We start from the raw sequence: 14,706 nt of genomic DNA on the forward strand, positions 1-14,706 counted from the left end.
CAAGTCTAGTATTTTTTGAGTCCTAATCCAGGTCATGGTAACTGTTAACCTCCCTGTGTTATTAAGAGGCCTTTTCTTTCAGGATCTCTGGGATAAAAGTGACAGGTTGGCATTAATTTGAGCTTTGGATAAAATAGAATTAGTTCAGTTTAAAATCAGCACGACAGGGATTATATTATGAAATAATTCTTTTCTAAAATTTTTGAAATATAACTAGATTATCCTGCGTATTAAGGCATTTCAAGCCTGATCAGTTGCTCAATGGTTAGAGTGTTGGTCTTTGGACTGAAGGTCACTGGTTTGATTTCCAGTCAAGGGCATGTGCCTCAGTTGCAGGTTCAATTCCCAGTGGGAGGCAACCAATCAATGTTTCTCTCTTTCTCTCCTCCTCCCCTTCTCCCTCTCTTTCACTCTCTTTAAAAATCAATAGAAAAAATATCCTCTGGTGAGGAGTAAAAAAACATTGCCTTTTTCAGGTTGAGCCTGAGTTTCTTCTTCTATCATCATATAACCTGTTGATTTCTAATTGTAAAAATCTGTTATTTCAGTCACTAAAAATTTTTTTTAGATAGTGTTTTTTATTACAGAAAGTGTGGAACATGGAGAAAAAGAAATTCATCACACTTCTCTTACACAGATACTGTTACTTTAATCTCTTTTTCCAAATTTTTCCATACACATATTTTGTTTTCATTGTATTAATGATGGCATATTACTCTAGATTTTGTAGGCTACTTCTGTGCTTGACATGTAAAAGAAAATTTCCATGTCGTTAATCTTCATAACATTTTTTAATTTAAATTCTTTATTGAAAGTATTACACATAACATTTTTAAAGGAGTTTAATTTTCCATTGAGTAAACTAATATAAACATCCTCTATCAACTCTGTTCCTCCATTTTTCTTGGTAATACAATTTTTTTTCCTTATAATTATACCATGTAAAATGCTTTGCAGACATTTTTGTAGGTGTCATATTCATATTTTCCATTATTTTTATAGAACAGATTTCCATAGGCAGGATCACTAGGTTAAAAGAAAGAACAATTTGCTCTAGCTGGTTTGGCTCAGTGGATAGAGCATCGGCTTTCAGACTGAAGTGTCCCTGACCCGGACAGGGCATGTATGGGAGGCAACCAATTGATTGTTTCTCTCCCATCCATATTTCTTTCTCTCTTTCTCTCCCTCTTCTTTTCACTCTCTCTAGCAATCATTAGAAAAATGTCCTCAGGTGAGGGTTAAGACACACACACACACACACACACACACGCACGCACGCACGCACACACACACACACACGAATTTTATGATTCTTGATACATATTTAGAGGGGATTGGGCTCTAATGTCTAATTGCTGGGTCTCAAAATTTTGGCTCCATCACGTTCTAGTTGTTAGACTCTGTTAGACTGTTTAATTTCTTCGTTTGTTTACCCACCTATAAAAAAGGGTTGAAGCCTGGCCAGTGTGGTTCAGTGGTTGAGAGTTGACCTATGAACCAGGAGGTCATAGTTTGATTCCCAGTCAGGGCACATGCCCAGGTTGTGGGCTCCACAACTTCAGTGTGGGACTTGGAGGAGGCAGCTGATCAGTGGTTCTCTGTTATCATTGATGCTTCTTTCTCTCCCTCTCCTTTCCTTTCTTCTCTGAAATCAATAAACATATATAAATAAATGGGGTTGATGATAAAATCCCTGCATTAGGGTTACTGGGAGAATTGGGAGAATTTATGAGGGTACATGTTCAGAACAATGCCTATTAAATATGAACTCTTATTTTTATTAAAATTTTTTAAATGCTTCCTTAAAGGGGTGTATTAGTTTATAATGTCAGCAGGAATATGTGTTAGGACAAGTTTCATTGACTCTTTTTTATGCATGGTACATTAAAACAAGACCTTTATGCCCTGGCCTGGTAGCTCAGTTGGTTGCTGAGCTACGGACGATGCTCCCCACGTGCCAGCGTTGCAGGTTCAATCCCAGGTTAGGGCACATACAAGAATCAACCAACGAGCCCTAGTCTATTTGGCTCAGTGGATAGTGTGTTGGCCTGCAGACTGAAGGGTCCTGGGTTCGATTCCAGAGCCCTGGTTGCCAGTTTGATCCTTGTGGGGGGCATGCAGGAGGCATCCGATCAATGATTTTCATCATTGATGTTTCTGTCTTTCCTCTCTCTTCCTTTCTGAAATCAATAAAAATATATTAAAAAAAAATCAACCAGTGAATGCATGTATACATGGGACAACAAATCAATCTCTCTCCTCCCTCCCTCTTCTCCCCCATTCTACCTCTCTCTCTCCACTTCTCTCCCCACTCTCTCTATAAAACAAAATCAATTAAAATTTTAAAGAAATCCTTTATATTTATAGTTTAATCACTGAAAAACCACTTCAGTTTTAAATTTTTACTTCATTAGTAGGATTATTGAAGACTTCAATTTTACTACTTGTATTTCTTATGAATTTCTCAAAATTTATGTTTTGTTTGTAGTCTATTAGCCAGAATACATTCTTAGAGAGGAAGGAAGAGAGATAGAGAGTTAGAAACATCGATGAGAGAGTCATTGATCAGCTGCTTCTTGCACACCCCTTACAGGGGATATGCCCGCAACCAAGGTACATGCCCTTAACCGGAATCGAACCTGGGACCCTTGAGTCCCCAGGCTGACTCTGTCCACTGAGCCAAACCGGTTTCGGCCAGGGTACATTCTTAATACTTTTTATATTATTTAACCTTTTTATATGACACTAGTGGCCCAGTGCATGGATTTGTGCACATTTAAAGGAAATTAATTGGAAGAAATATTGCTATTTGCCCTTTTTCTATAATAGAAGTGTCAACTAATTTCATGATTGACAATGACAGGTCAAAACACACATGTGCGACTGGCGCCAGTGAGAGCTTTACATGTATGGTGCATGTATGAGTCAGATTAGCCATACACACACACACACACACACACACACACACACACACACACACACATTAGAGGCCTGGTGCACGAAATTTGTTCACAGGGTCAGGGGTGGGTTATCCCTCAGCCCAGCCTGCTTCCTCTTCAATCTGGGATCCCTCGAGAGATGTCCGACTGCTTGTTTAGGCTCGATCCTACCAGCATCGGGCCTAAATGGGCAGTCGGACATCCCTCTCACAATCCAGGACTTCTGGCTCCCAACTGCTCTCCTGCCTGCCTTCCTTGATTGCCCTTAACTGCTTTGCCTGCCAGCCAGATCACCCCCTAACCACTCCCATGCTATCCTGATTGATGTCTAACTGCTCCCTGATAGCCTGTTTGCCCCCAACTTCCTCTGCCGGCCTGGTCACCCCTAACTGCCCTCCCCTGCAGGGTTGATCACCTTCAACTGCCCTCCCTTGCTGGCCATCTTGTGTCCACATAAGGGTAGTATCTTTGACCACATGGGGGCAGACATATTGTGTGTTGGAGTGATGGTCAATCTGTACTCTTTTATTAGGTACGATAGAGGCCTGGTGCACAGGTGGGGGCCAGTTGGTTTGCCCTGAAGGGTGTCCCAGATTAGGGTGGGGCTTCCCTTGGGGCATGGGGCAGCCTGAGCGAGGGGCCTGTGGTGGTTTGTAGGCCAGCCACGCCCCCCAGAGACCCAAGCTGAGGCCCTGGGATATATTTACTTTCTACAATTGAAACTTTGTAGCCTGGAGCTGAGCCAAACCTCCTGCTTGCTCAGTGATGGCAGCTGTTTCTGCTTGGATTTGTTTACCTTCTATAATTGAAACTTTGTAGCCTCTAGTGGAGGCTTCCGGGCAACGCAGGCAGGAAGCTTGGCTTCCTCTGTTGCCAGGGAAACGCCTCCCTCATGTTCTCTGTGGCTGTACTCATATTGGTTGGGTTTATTTGCATACTCTCTCTGATTGGCTGGTGGGCGTGGCTGGTGGAGTGGAGTGATGGTTGATTTGCATATTACTCTCTTATTAGGTAGGATATGTATATTAAAATTGCTTAATTAGACCTACTTTCTGATTTAGCTAAACTTTTTCCAGCTCAGTGAAACACCCCAATTTCTCTTTCAGGCAATTATCAGAAACAGAGCAGTAAATATCAACATGAAGCAGATTATTATTGTAGATCATGCAGGGAGAACAAAGGGTAAAATATTTAACTGCAGCAGTATTTTACTATTGAATATATTCTGTGCAGGGAGAAAACCTGAAGTCATTTTTGAGGTCCATCATTTCTTACTTTTCAGTTGGGTCAAGTTTCTAAACTTTCTAAGTCTCCATTTTCCGGCTAGTTGGGGGGTGAAATAGGATTCTACCAAGCTTCCTATCTACCAACTGTAGGACTTATAAGTTGAGGCATGGGAAAACTCTTTGTAGACATTTGGTTAACATGTTAAGTGCCCTGTTAGTCACTGGTAACTGACACTATACTTCCTGTGGGAAGACAAAAACAGAAACAAGCTGGGCATTTAATGTGTTAAAGTGTAAAATGTTTGCACCTGTCTGTAAAGCAAGTTGAGTTCCTGGACTGAAGAAATTACAAGGAGGCTAGTCACTAGGGAGAGGAAGCCCTGCATTGCTACATGATGTCATTACCCAGCACCCACAGCGACCGTTTTCAGGCTTGGTTGGACTGTGGGCCACATTTTGCCCCATGGGGTCTCAGCAGTATTGGCTGCTATTTGGTGGGATTTCACTCTGGGGTGGTGCCAGGGTCTGTGTCCCACTTACGGGAAGCTGAGTATTGCTTTGTTGGCACCAGGTCTATGGTGTCATTTCTTTGTAAAAGGCCAGTGACTGTTACAGCAGCTCCTGCATTGAGTGTTTGCCTCCTGGTGGTTAGCACACATCATAGCGACCGCTTGGAAGGATGGAGGGACACGTAGCATATTAGCCTTTTTAAAATATATATAGATAATAGATATAGATATATAGATAGATAGTAAGGCATTTAAAATATTTTTATTGATTTCAGAGAGGAAAGGAGAGAAAGAGTTAGAAACGTAAATGAGAGAGAATCATTGACTGGCTGCCTCCTGCATGCCGCCTACTAGGAATCGAGCCTGCAACCAAGGCATGTGGCCTGAATGGGAATCTATTCATGACCTCTTGGTGTATAGGTTGGTGCCCAACCACTGAGCCATTCCGGCCGAGCTCATAGGAAGACATATCTTGTCTTCTTTGGCTGTGTAGAAAATTATCTTTTGTGTAGAAGGAAAATAGAGAATTCTGTGGAAGCACGGAATTTCTTTTAAGTGTTTTAAGGTTTTATTTCAATTCTTATTAGAAGGAAAGGATTAAATAATATTTATAGATTAGGATAGAACCATGGTTGGCAAGCTTCTCTTTGGCCCCTTTGAGTGTGGCTCTTCCACAAAATACTACGGTCTGGGCTAGTCTGTTTTGAAGAAGTGGCGTTAGAAGAAGTTTAAGTTTAAAAAATTTGGCTTTCAAAAGAAATTTCAGTCATTGTACTATTGATATTTGGCTCTGTTGACTAATGAGTTTGCCGACCACTGGGAGAGGACATTAGGACTGACTTATGTAATGTCAAAACACTTAACTTTTTAAAGTTCTTTTTCTTTCTTTTTAAAACATTTTTATTGATTACAAAGAGAAAAGGAGAGGGAGAGCGCGATAGAAACTTCAGTGATGAGAGAGAATCATTGATTCGCTGCCTCCTGCACACCCCCTACTGGGATTGAGCCTACAGCCTGGGCATGTGCTCTGACTGGAATGGAACCTCCATCTCCTGGTTCATGAGTCAGTGCTCAACCACTCAACAACACCTGCTGGGCAAAACATTTGGTTTTTAATGTCATTTTTGTTTAATTCCATTCTTTATCTCATTAGTAGGGCATAATACTAGGAGGAAAAATGTTATTAGGTTTTAATCAACACAGGTATTACTCTGTGTGTTTGCGTGTGCGTGCGCGCACGCGCGCGCGTGTGTTTAAAAAATAATTTAGGACTTATAATGAATCTTCTTTTATTAGTGAAAAAATATTTTAATCTTTAAATATATGTAATTAAAAAGTTGACTTCATTTAAAAGTGTATGAGAAGTTAACTTACTTCATAGCCTTAATGAAAAAATGGTAAAATATTTTGGGAGTCACAGATAAACCTGTTACACAAATACAGAAGAGTTCTGTATCTTTATTTGTTGTCATATCTAATTTTTTCAAACTCTTATTGCTTTTTCCCCTTCATATTTGCATTGGCAGCCACTAAAGAGCAGCTCCGTGCTTCCACAGGATTCTTTATTTTCCTTCATGTTGAATTTATTGGGTTAACAAAATCACCTAGTAAGTTTCAGGTGCACAATTCCACAACACGTCATCTGTACCCTCTCTTGTGTTCTATAGAGTTCTTGCCTGCACTATGCCTTCGGTATCTATTGCCTGCTTTGTAGTGATGTTTGGGATTTTAGGGGAAGTTGTGGGGAAAGTGAGGGGAACCGTGGAGTGGGTGAGGGGATGCGATAAGTTAATTAAAGCCAATTGTGCTAGATTAATTAATCTTCTTGCTGCTGACAGAGTCCTGTCGTACAGAATAAGCCATTGTGCTACAGTTTAGTTTGTCCTGTGGTGGAAGGACATAAAACCCAAAGTGATGAAGTAAAGAGAGACTAGGAATTGATGATAATAGAAATGATTTCTCCAAATACAGTATTTTTATTAAATCTTGCTGAGTAGTTTTCACCATTGGCAAATCTGTGTGTTTTGCATACCCTTTCTAAAAGACTTTTGTAAATTTAATTGATTAGAATAAAAATCTTGGCATTGAAACCTGCATAATTTTATTCATTTTTAAAACTACAGTGGAAATGAAAACTAGGAACTGTTTTGCATTGTGTCTCTAAAATATTCTTTGGAAGAACATTGTTTAACTTTGTTAAAATAAAAGAATAAGCTTCTGTTTTTTATTAGTTGTTTTCTTCTGCCCCCAAAACCTGGGTTTATCCCTTGTCTGACCATCTGCATGTAAGCATCAGTCATGCACTCAACAGCTTTCTTGGTTATGTCTTGAATCTGACCTCCTTTAACTTATTCTGATTTTTGGTGGTAATCCTATAACATTGTAGGTTTGGAGATTGTTGCCTAGAAGGTGATGATCTGTAATCAAGGTTATGAGTTGGTAAGATTTTGCAGGATACCAGATATGAAAAAGGCAATTTATTGACCAGGCCTCTGTGGTAACTTGATTTCCATTAATGGGGCTCTAACCCTGTGGCCCCTCCCCTCACTTTGAACCTCTTCAAAATATTTGTTTATTTAAAAATATGGATTCTTTGGCCACCAGGACCACTGTTAAATCACTATTTAAGTTAGTTTATTAGAACAACAGAAGTAGGCTTCAGTTACATAATGGTTTTTTAAAAAATATTATTTGTTCAGTGCCAGGAGTTGAAAACATTTGGCCAGCTTCATAGAGTATTAGGAAGTTTGTGGAGGAACAGTAGAATTATTTATTTATTGAGCAGAAGGACAATTCTCCATAATTACAGATACTTGTTTAGAGGTTTGGAAAAGGTGCTTGAAAAACATATATGTTAAAAAAACAACAACAACCAAGATAAACATCTATAAATAAAAGGAGAAAGAAAAATTTGTCAAAAGTGGTTGCAGCATCTTAAGTAGACTTTTTCATGGAAAAATATCCTTGTTAAATGGAAAAGAAAAGCTCTGGTTTGAAAGAGTGAGACTTGTTTGTATCCTTTTGTTTTATCTAACCTTTATATTCTCAGCTCTCAACAAAATTTCATTAGTAATATAAAACAACATGTACTTGTTGGATTATTTCAAATTAAGCTGTAGAGGGAGAAAGTTCGTAGAAATGGTTAGCACAGTTAACAAAGAGTTAACGCTGGGGGCTTCCTCCATTGGCTGGCTGTAGGTTCCGGGTCTGGACTTGGAGAAATCCATCCCACCTTTTTGAAGCAACTGCTACTCAGGGATCTACTTTCTCCGTCTTCCTTTTTTCCTCCACCTACCTCTTTCCTCCTCTTTCTTGTAGGCTCCTGGGAGTTCTGTGTGGGTTTTGGTAGTGGGTGTGTGTGGCAGGACTGTGGGAGAGCTTGCAAGAAAGACCCTTCCTTCTCATTTGTTTTGTCCTGTGCACGGGTGCTGCAGGGCGATCAGGTTGGCAGGCCCTGGTTGGCAGCCTCGCAGCCTGCCCTAGTGAATCGAGCTGCCTGAGGAGGCTGAGGCTGAGCGGTGCAGCTGAGCATTCTCATCCCAGGCATTGGCTCTGGCTGGGGAACATGGCTGATCTGAGTGGTGGGAGCAGTTTTTTATAAGATGGTTTATATACAGAAATGAAAAATGACAATAAAAAAGAGCCAGAACCCCAAATACCTGGAGGGAAAAGTTGTTTCTTTTCAGATGATCATATTTTTGCATCTGGTTCCGGAGGGTGACTTGGCTTGGACTATTCCTATTAAAAATAAACGAACCAACAGAAGCCTTTATTTCTCTATTATGTACTTAACTGTATGAAAGCTTTAGATATGGCCTATGGCACTGGATATTGAGATGCGCATATTTATTGTTGAATCAAATCTAGTTTTGGAAATAAGGAAATAACAAATTACCATGAAATTTCACCTTCCGGATTTGGAAGTTGTTTGATAGAGGAAGATTGGGAATAAAGTAGCATTTTTGTCCTCTCCTTCTTTAGTTCTCAAGATTTTTCACTTAGTTTCTTAAGTAGTTTTATTAGCTACTCAAAATTAATTCAGCATTTTTATTCTAATTCTGTATAAATTGTGTGTATATAAGAATATATACTTCTGTAAAATATTTAAATGGTAATATGAATTTAACACACTGAAATATTTATATAATTTGAAAACTGAAAAATTACTTTGGCTCATATATTGCATTATAGGTTTGAGGATTTTCAAAATAGCTCTTCATGTATAGTTAATTCCCAGTTATAATTAGAAAAGTTAAAGAAATGAGAAGTAAATCTTTTTAAAAAAAAAATATATTTTATTGATTTTTTACAGAGAGGAAGGGAGAGAGATAGAGAGCTAGAAACGTCGATGAGAGAGAAACATCGACCAGCTGCCTCTTGCACACCCCCTACCGGGGATGTGCCCGCAACCAACCAACATGCATGCCCCTGACTGGAATCGAACCTGGGACCTTTCAGTCTGCAGAGCCAAACTGGTTTTGGCCAATCTTTGGTTTCTTAACCAGCATTTGACTTACGTCTTCCAGTTATTTACTAGAATTTAACCAGAAAAAATTGTTTTAAAAACATCAAATTATTATTTTTCTGATGTGTTTTAGGGAACCTATTTCAGCAGAAGATAAACAGTTTGATGGATTAAATATATTTTCTTTTTGTTAAGTAAAACCATGATAGTACAGGGTTAATAACTTCATTATGTTTACGAACTCATATTTAGACTTTTACCTATACACTTGTCCTATTTAATACTTAGATATATATTACTTGTAAAATTTATATATATTTAACCTCAGGTGGCATGTTATATTTGTTTTCTTACAAAACCTTGTATTACCCTAATATATAAAAACACTAAGCCCGTCACATCTGCAAAGACCAGGAGGGTCAACCATTTGCCAGGCTGTGCAGACAGCAGACAAGTGGGCTGAACTGCTGACCTCTCGGAGAGAAGAGAGAGAGGCAGGGCTGATGAGCAGTGGCAGCGGCTTCTGGCAAGGCCCGGATAGAGAAGCAGGGTGATTAGACCCTGCTTCTCTCTCCCTCGCCAGCAGCCAAGCCTTTCTCTCTCTCCCAGAGGTCAGCAGTTCAGCCACTTGCCAGCAGCTTGGACCAAATGCCAAGCTGAGCATGCAGCAGGTGAGTGGGTTGAACTGCTGACTTCTTGAAAGGGGGGGGAAGGAGAGGAGAGGAGAGGAGAGGAGAGGAGAGGAGGGGGGGGGGGGGCGCTGATCAGCAGTGGCAGCGGCTGCTAGTGAGGCCGGGAGAGAGAAGCAGGGTCTGATCACCCTGCTTCTCTCTCCGTCCCCTACAGCCAAGCCCCTCCCCCCTCTCTCTCCTCTCTCTTTCCCCTTTCCCTCCCTCCCTCCCTCCCTCCCTCCCTCTCTCCCTCCCTCCCTCCCTCCCTCCCTCCCTCTCTCCCTCTCTCTCTCTCTCTCTCTCTCTCTCTCTCTCTCTCTCTCTCTCTCTCCCATAGGTCAGCAGTTTAGCTGCTCACCAGCAGCCTGTGGTGGCTGCTGATCAGCCCTGTCTCTATGATCAGGTCTGGAGATAGGCCCAAAGATGCTGACTGGCATAGAAACCAATCAATTAGAACCAAACCTGGGTGAATTGCGAGGAGCCAATGGCTGTCTGGGAGGCGGAGCTTTTGACCCTGACTGAGATTGAAATCCACAGATAGAACCAAATTGGCCGGCAGAGGAGGTCATTTGAGGGCAAGATCAGGCCCACAGGGGAGGGCAGTTTGGGGAGAGATCAGGCCAGCAGGGGAGGTTAGTTAGGGGTGATCAGGCCAGTAGAGGAGGGCAGTTGGGGGTGATCAGGCTGGCGGAGGAGGGCAGTTGGTGGGGACCAGGTCTGCAGGGTAGGGCAGTTGGGGGCCATCAGGCTGACAGGGGAGGGCAGCTGGAGGGGATTGGGCTGGCAGGAGAGGGCAGCTGGGGGGGGGGGCAGGCTTGCAGGGGAGGGCAGTTGGGGGTGACCAGGTTGGCAGGGAAGGACAGTTGGGGCCATCAGGCCAGCAGGGGAGGGCAGTTGGGGATAATCAGGCCAACAGGGGAGCAGTTAGGTATTAATCAGGCTGGCAGGGGAGCAGTTAGTGATCAGGTCAGCAGGCAGAGGGGTTAGGGGCAATTAGGCAGGCAGGCAGGCAGGTAGGCAGGTGAGTAATTAGGAGCCAGTCATTCCGGATTGTGAGAGGGATCCCAGATTGGAGATGGTGCAGGCTAGGTTGAGGGATGAATTTCATGCACTGGGCCTCTAGCATGTTAATTATTGTAAACTATCTCTTCTAGAATAATTTTTATTTCTTATCAGAGCAGCAGCGTTTAATTTATAAATAGTTGTGTGTGTGTGCGCGCGTGTGGTCGTGTCCATGTCCCCTCCCCCCCACCCCCCCTCCCCCACCCCACTCAGGGCATGAAATCCTTCTTGGCTATTTTTCTAAAAGTAAGATGAAATAATATTGGAACATATGTTGTATTTTCTGTAAGGATCATTGATTTGGAGACATTGTATTCTTAATAAGATAAACTTGAATGTAACTATTCAATAGCATATATTTTAGAATAAACAGTTGCTGCTCCTAATGTAAAATCATTTGTTACATAATCGTTATTGTTCTACTTATGTAGTTTCTTTCCTTACATGGTTTTCACGTCTAGACCCATACAAAGATTAATGTGATATAGTTGTGTCCTTTCTAAAATACACAATGCATTATTAAACACCGAACCATTTTTTTTGGCTTCATTTTAGTGACAACAAAAATGTAATTTTCTGAAGTGTCAAATTACACAATAGCTTCCTGTATTTTAATTTGAGAGGAATTTGGTAAATTATTTTTTAAAATTGCTTAGCTTTTTGTTACATCTCATGGATAGTGGCAGAGTAGGTTTATACCTTGCCTGAAATATGATATGTGATGTGTTCATCCTGTGCTGCCATAGGCACTTGGCAACCTAAACTGTTCTTTCAGCAAATAACTGTGTCAGTTTATGTTTAACGGGTGTTGATGTCACTTGCAATGCTAAAGAAAAATGTGATCGGGCCTAAACCAGCAGTTGGATATCCCCAAGGGGTCCTGGATTGGAGAGGGTGCAGGCTGGGCTGAGTGCCCGTGCCCTCCCCTCCCCCCCACGAATTTCATGAACCGGGCCTCTAGTAATCTATATATATAAAAGCCTAAGCAACTGTTACAACCAAATGACCAGAAGGTCAGTCGTTATGATGTGCACTAACCAACAGGGGGCAGATGCTCAATGCAGGAGATGCCCTCTAGTGGTCAGTGCATTCCCACAGCCAATCTCCTGTGGCCAGCCAACCTCTTGTGGCCCCTCCCCCCAGCTGGCCAACCTCCCATGGCTCCTCCCCCTGGCTGAAGGGCTCTCCTATTGGCCCTGATTGGGGGGCTGGCCAGCCAACCTCCTGCAGCCCCTCCCCCCGTTGGCTGGGCTCCTAAGAGGCCTCGATCGCTGCCAGGCCGAGGGACCCCCAGCCACGCATGAACTCGTGCACTGGGTTTCTAGTGAGTAATATTCATATATTTGCTGTTTGGAAATGGGGCAGGTGGTACACATGTCAGAAGCTTTACGTTGTGTCTGAGTTGTTCTGGGTGTTTGAAAAAGAGAGTACCCACTGTACATTGTTGGGCTTTTAGCAGGTAGAGGATGAGGAAAGCATCACAAGAAAGTTATGACTGCAATATGTGCTAGTGAAAGCACTCAGATAGCTCAGGAGAGCCTAATTCAAAAAGAGAAAGGGCCTCTTCCCTTCTTCAGCCCCTAGTTCAGAGTTAATTATTGTAATTATTTTATGTCCTTCTCGACTTTTGCTATACATATACTTTCTCTGTACATGATGTGCTTATATTAATTTTTACAAGGATGGCATCATTTTGTACATACATTGGGCCCTCGAAACAACATGAAGGTTAGGGGTGCTGACCTCCCTCACAGTAAAAAATCTGAGTGTAACTGCAGTTGTCTCTCCACACATGCAGATTTCCAATCTCAGAATGAAAATACTGTTGACCCTTGAAATACATGGCCCAATTAAAAATTGCAGGTAGCCTAGCCAGCTTGGCTCTGTGGATAGAACATCAGTTATGTGGTTTCTTTCAGCTACTAGCCATACAGTGTTGGTCAGACCTTGTAGTTTTGGTGACATATTTGAAGCCCTTCATCATAAGTATGATGATAGTCATGATAGTTTAAAGTGTGCCAGGCATGTGCTTGCACATGCCATTTATCTATTTAATCCTTATAACACTCTAAAAATACTGTGCCTGCTTCAGCCTTTACCTTCTCCCTTCTAGTAAATAACTATTATCTATTTTTTTTCAGTTGAGAAAACTGAGACAAAGGACTTCTACAAATCTTTGTCTTTTCATTTCTATCTTCTTTTTCTGTCAGAGCGTTTCTTTCTGGTAAGTTTGGCACTTGAATATCTTTTGTCAGTTGTTGGGTTGAAACCCAAACAATAAATGGCAGAAAACAGAGCACTGATGGAGTAAATGTGTTACAGACCCAGTCAGTCTGGAGAATGCCCTGCCTCTTGGCTGATCAGGCCGGTAGGATGTTGGGTCTGGTCATTAAAACTGGCTAGGTTCAAATTTTAACCTCGCACTTAGTAGCTACTTGATTTGGGTCAACTTTAAAATGGGAGAAGTTAAAAATAGTACCTCTTTTGTGGGTGTGCTGGAGCAGTAAATAATGCATGTGAAAGTGGATGGATAGCACATAGCCAGGTGTGCAGTAAGTTCTTCATCAGAGTTAACTGCTGTTTTCACATTTTTGGCCAAGAAAGAGCATCCTGTCTAGCACTCAATGAATGGGATGGAATAACACTCTATGAATGGTATATGTATATGTATAAAATTTAAAAAATAAAACAGCTGGTGTTATAGTCATGTTGAATGGGATGTACATCAGTTAATCTTTTGTGTTTTTTTCTGTGTGACATCATTTCATGGTTATTTTAATTTACATGCCTCGTGATTGAAGTAAATTGGTTGTACTTGCCAATAGCTCCCCCCCCCCCCCCAACCACCTGTCTGTGTCCTGTATCAGGTACCCTTTGTCTTCAAATAACATAAACCTTAATTTACCATGTCTGAGTGATGGGTAGAATTTTACCTCATGTGATCAGAAGTCCAGATGTAACTCAATTGCTCAATGAAATTACCAAGGACCCAGATGCTCCTCTTCTCCTGGTCTTGCGTCTTCAGGGTGCTGTTGATGGTTGCTCCATTAATTCACTAAAATAATGATTCAGCACTCACCATGTCCCAGGCAGTAGTCTGTAAGTATGAGAAATAACTACTGAGCAAAACAGACCACAGGCTGAGTGTATTGCCCTTGGGGAGCTTACTTTTGGTGGGGCGAGGGAGGAGACAGACGAGTGCGTGGAATGGATTTCCACGGAGAAAATAATTTCCACGGTGAAGGGGACTGTGAGGCTGAGTTGGGCTATATTAAATGGGGTGATCGGGGAAGGCCTCACTGAGGTGACATTTGAGTGGGCAGATGTGTGGGGAAGAGCATTTCAGACCGGGGTAGTGCGTGTGTAGGCCCTGGGGCGGGAGTGGGTGCTCCAACAGACAGAGGAGCGTCAGTGTGGCAGAGCTGAGTGTGTGCTGAGGAAGAGCAGGGCCTCTCCTAGGCCATCGGGAGCGATTTGGGCTTTTATCCTGGGGGGATGAGATCTCTTTAAGGCCTTTGAGCAAAGGACTGACCTTATCTGATGAAGGCTCTCAAAGGTTCATGCTGGCTGCTGTGTTGAGACTTGAATGAAGAGGATAAAGGCGGAAGCAGGCATGGTGGTTGGAAAATATTGCAAGCAGGCAGGGAAGAGATGATTTGGAAAAAGGAGTCGAAGCAGTTCTGCATGTTTTTTTTAATTTAATTTATTGATTTTTTTACTGAGAGGAAGGGAGAGGGATAGAGAGTTAGAAACATTGAGAGAGAATCATTGATCAGCTGCCTCTTGCACACCCCCTACTGGGGATGTGCCCTCAACCAAGGTACATGCCCTTGG

The 14,706-nt window shown here is 42.0% G+C and overlaps 1 protein-coding gene across 1 annotated transcript in view; it reads left to right on the forward strand.

Annotated features, from left to right (window-relative positions):
• KMT2C (lysine methyltransferase 2C) overlaps positions 1-14,706 on the forward strand; it is a 240,541-nt gene that overhangs the window by 22,446 nt on the left and 203,389 nt on the right.

The sequence above is a fragment of the Pipistrellus kuhlii genome, unplaced genomic scaffold (assembly GCF_014108245.1).
Source record: "Pipistrellus kuhlii isolate mPipKuh1 unplaced genomic scaffold, mPipKuh1.p scaffold_m20_p_47, whole genome shotgun sequence".
NCBI classification, from domain to species: Eukaryota; Metazoa; Chordata; class Mammalia; order Chiroptera; family Vespertilionidae; genus Pipistrellus; species Pipistrellus kuhlii.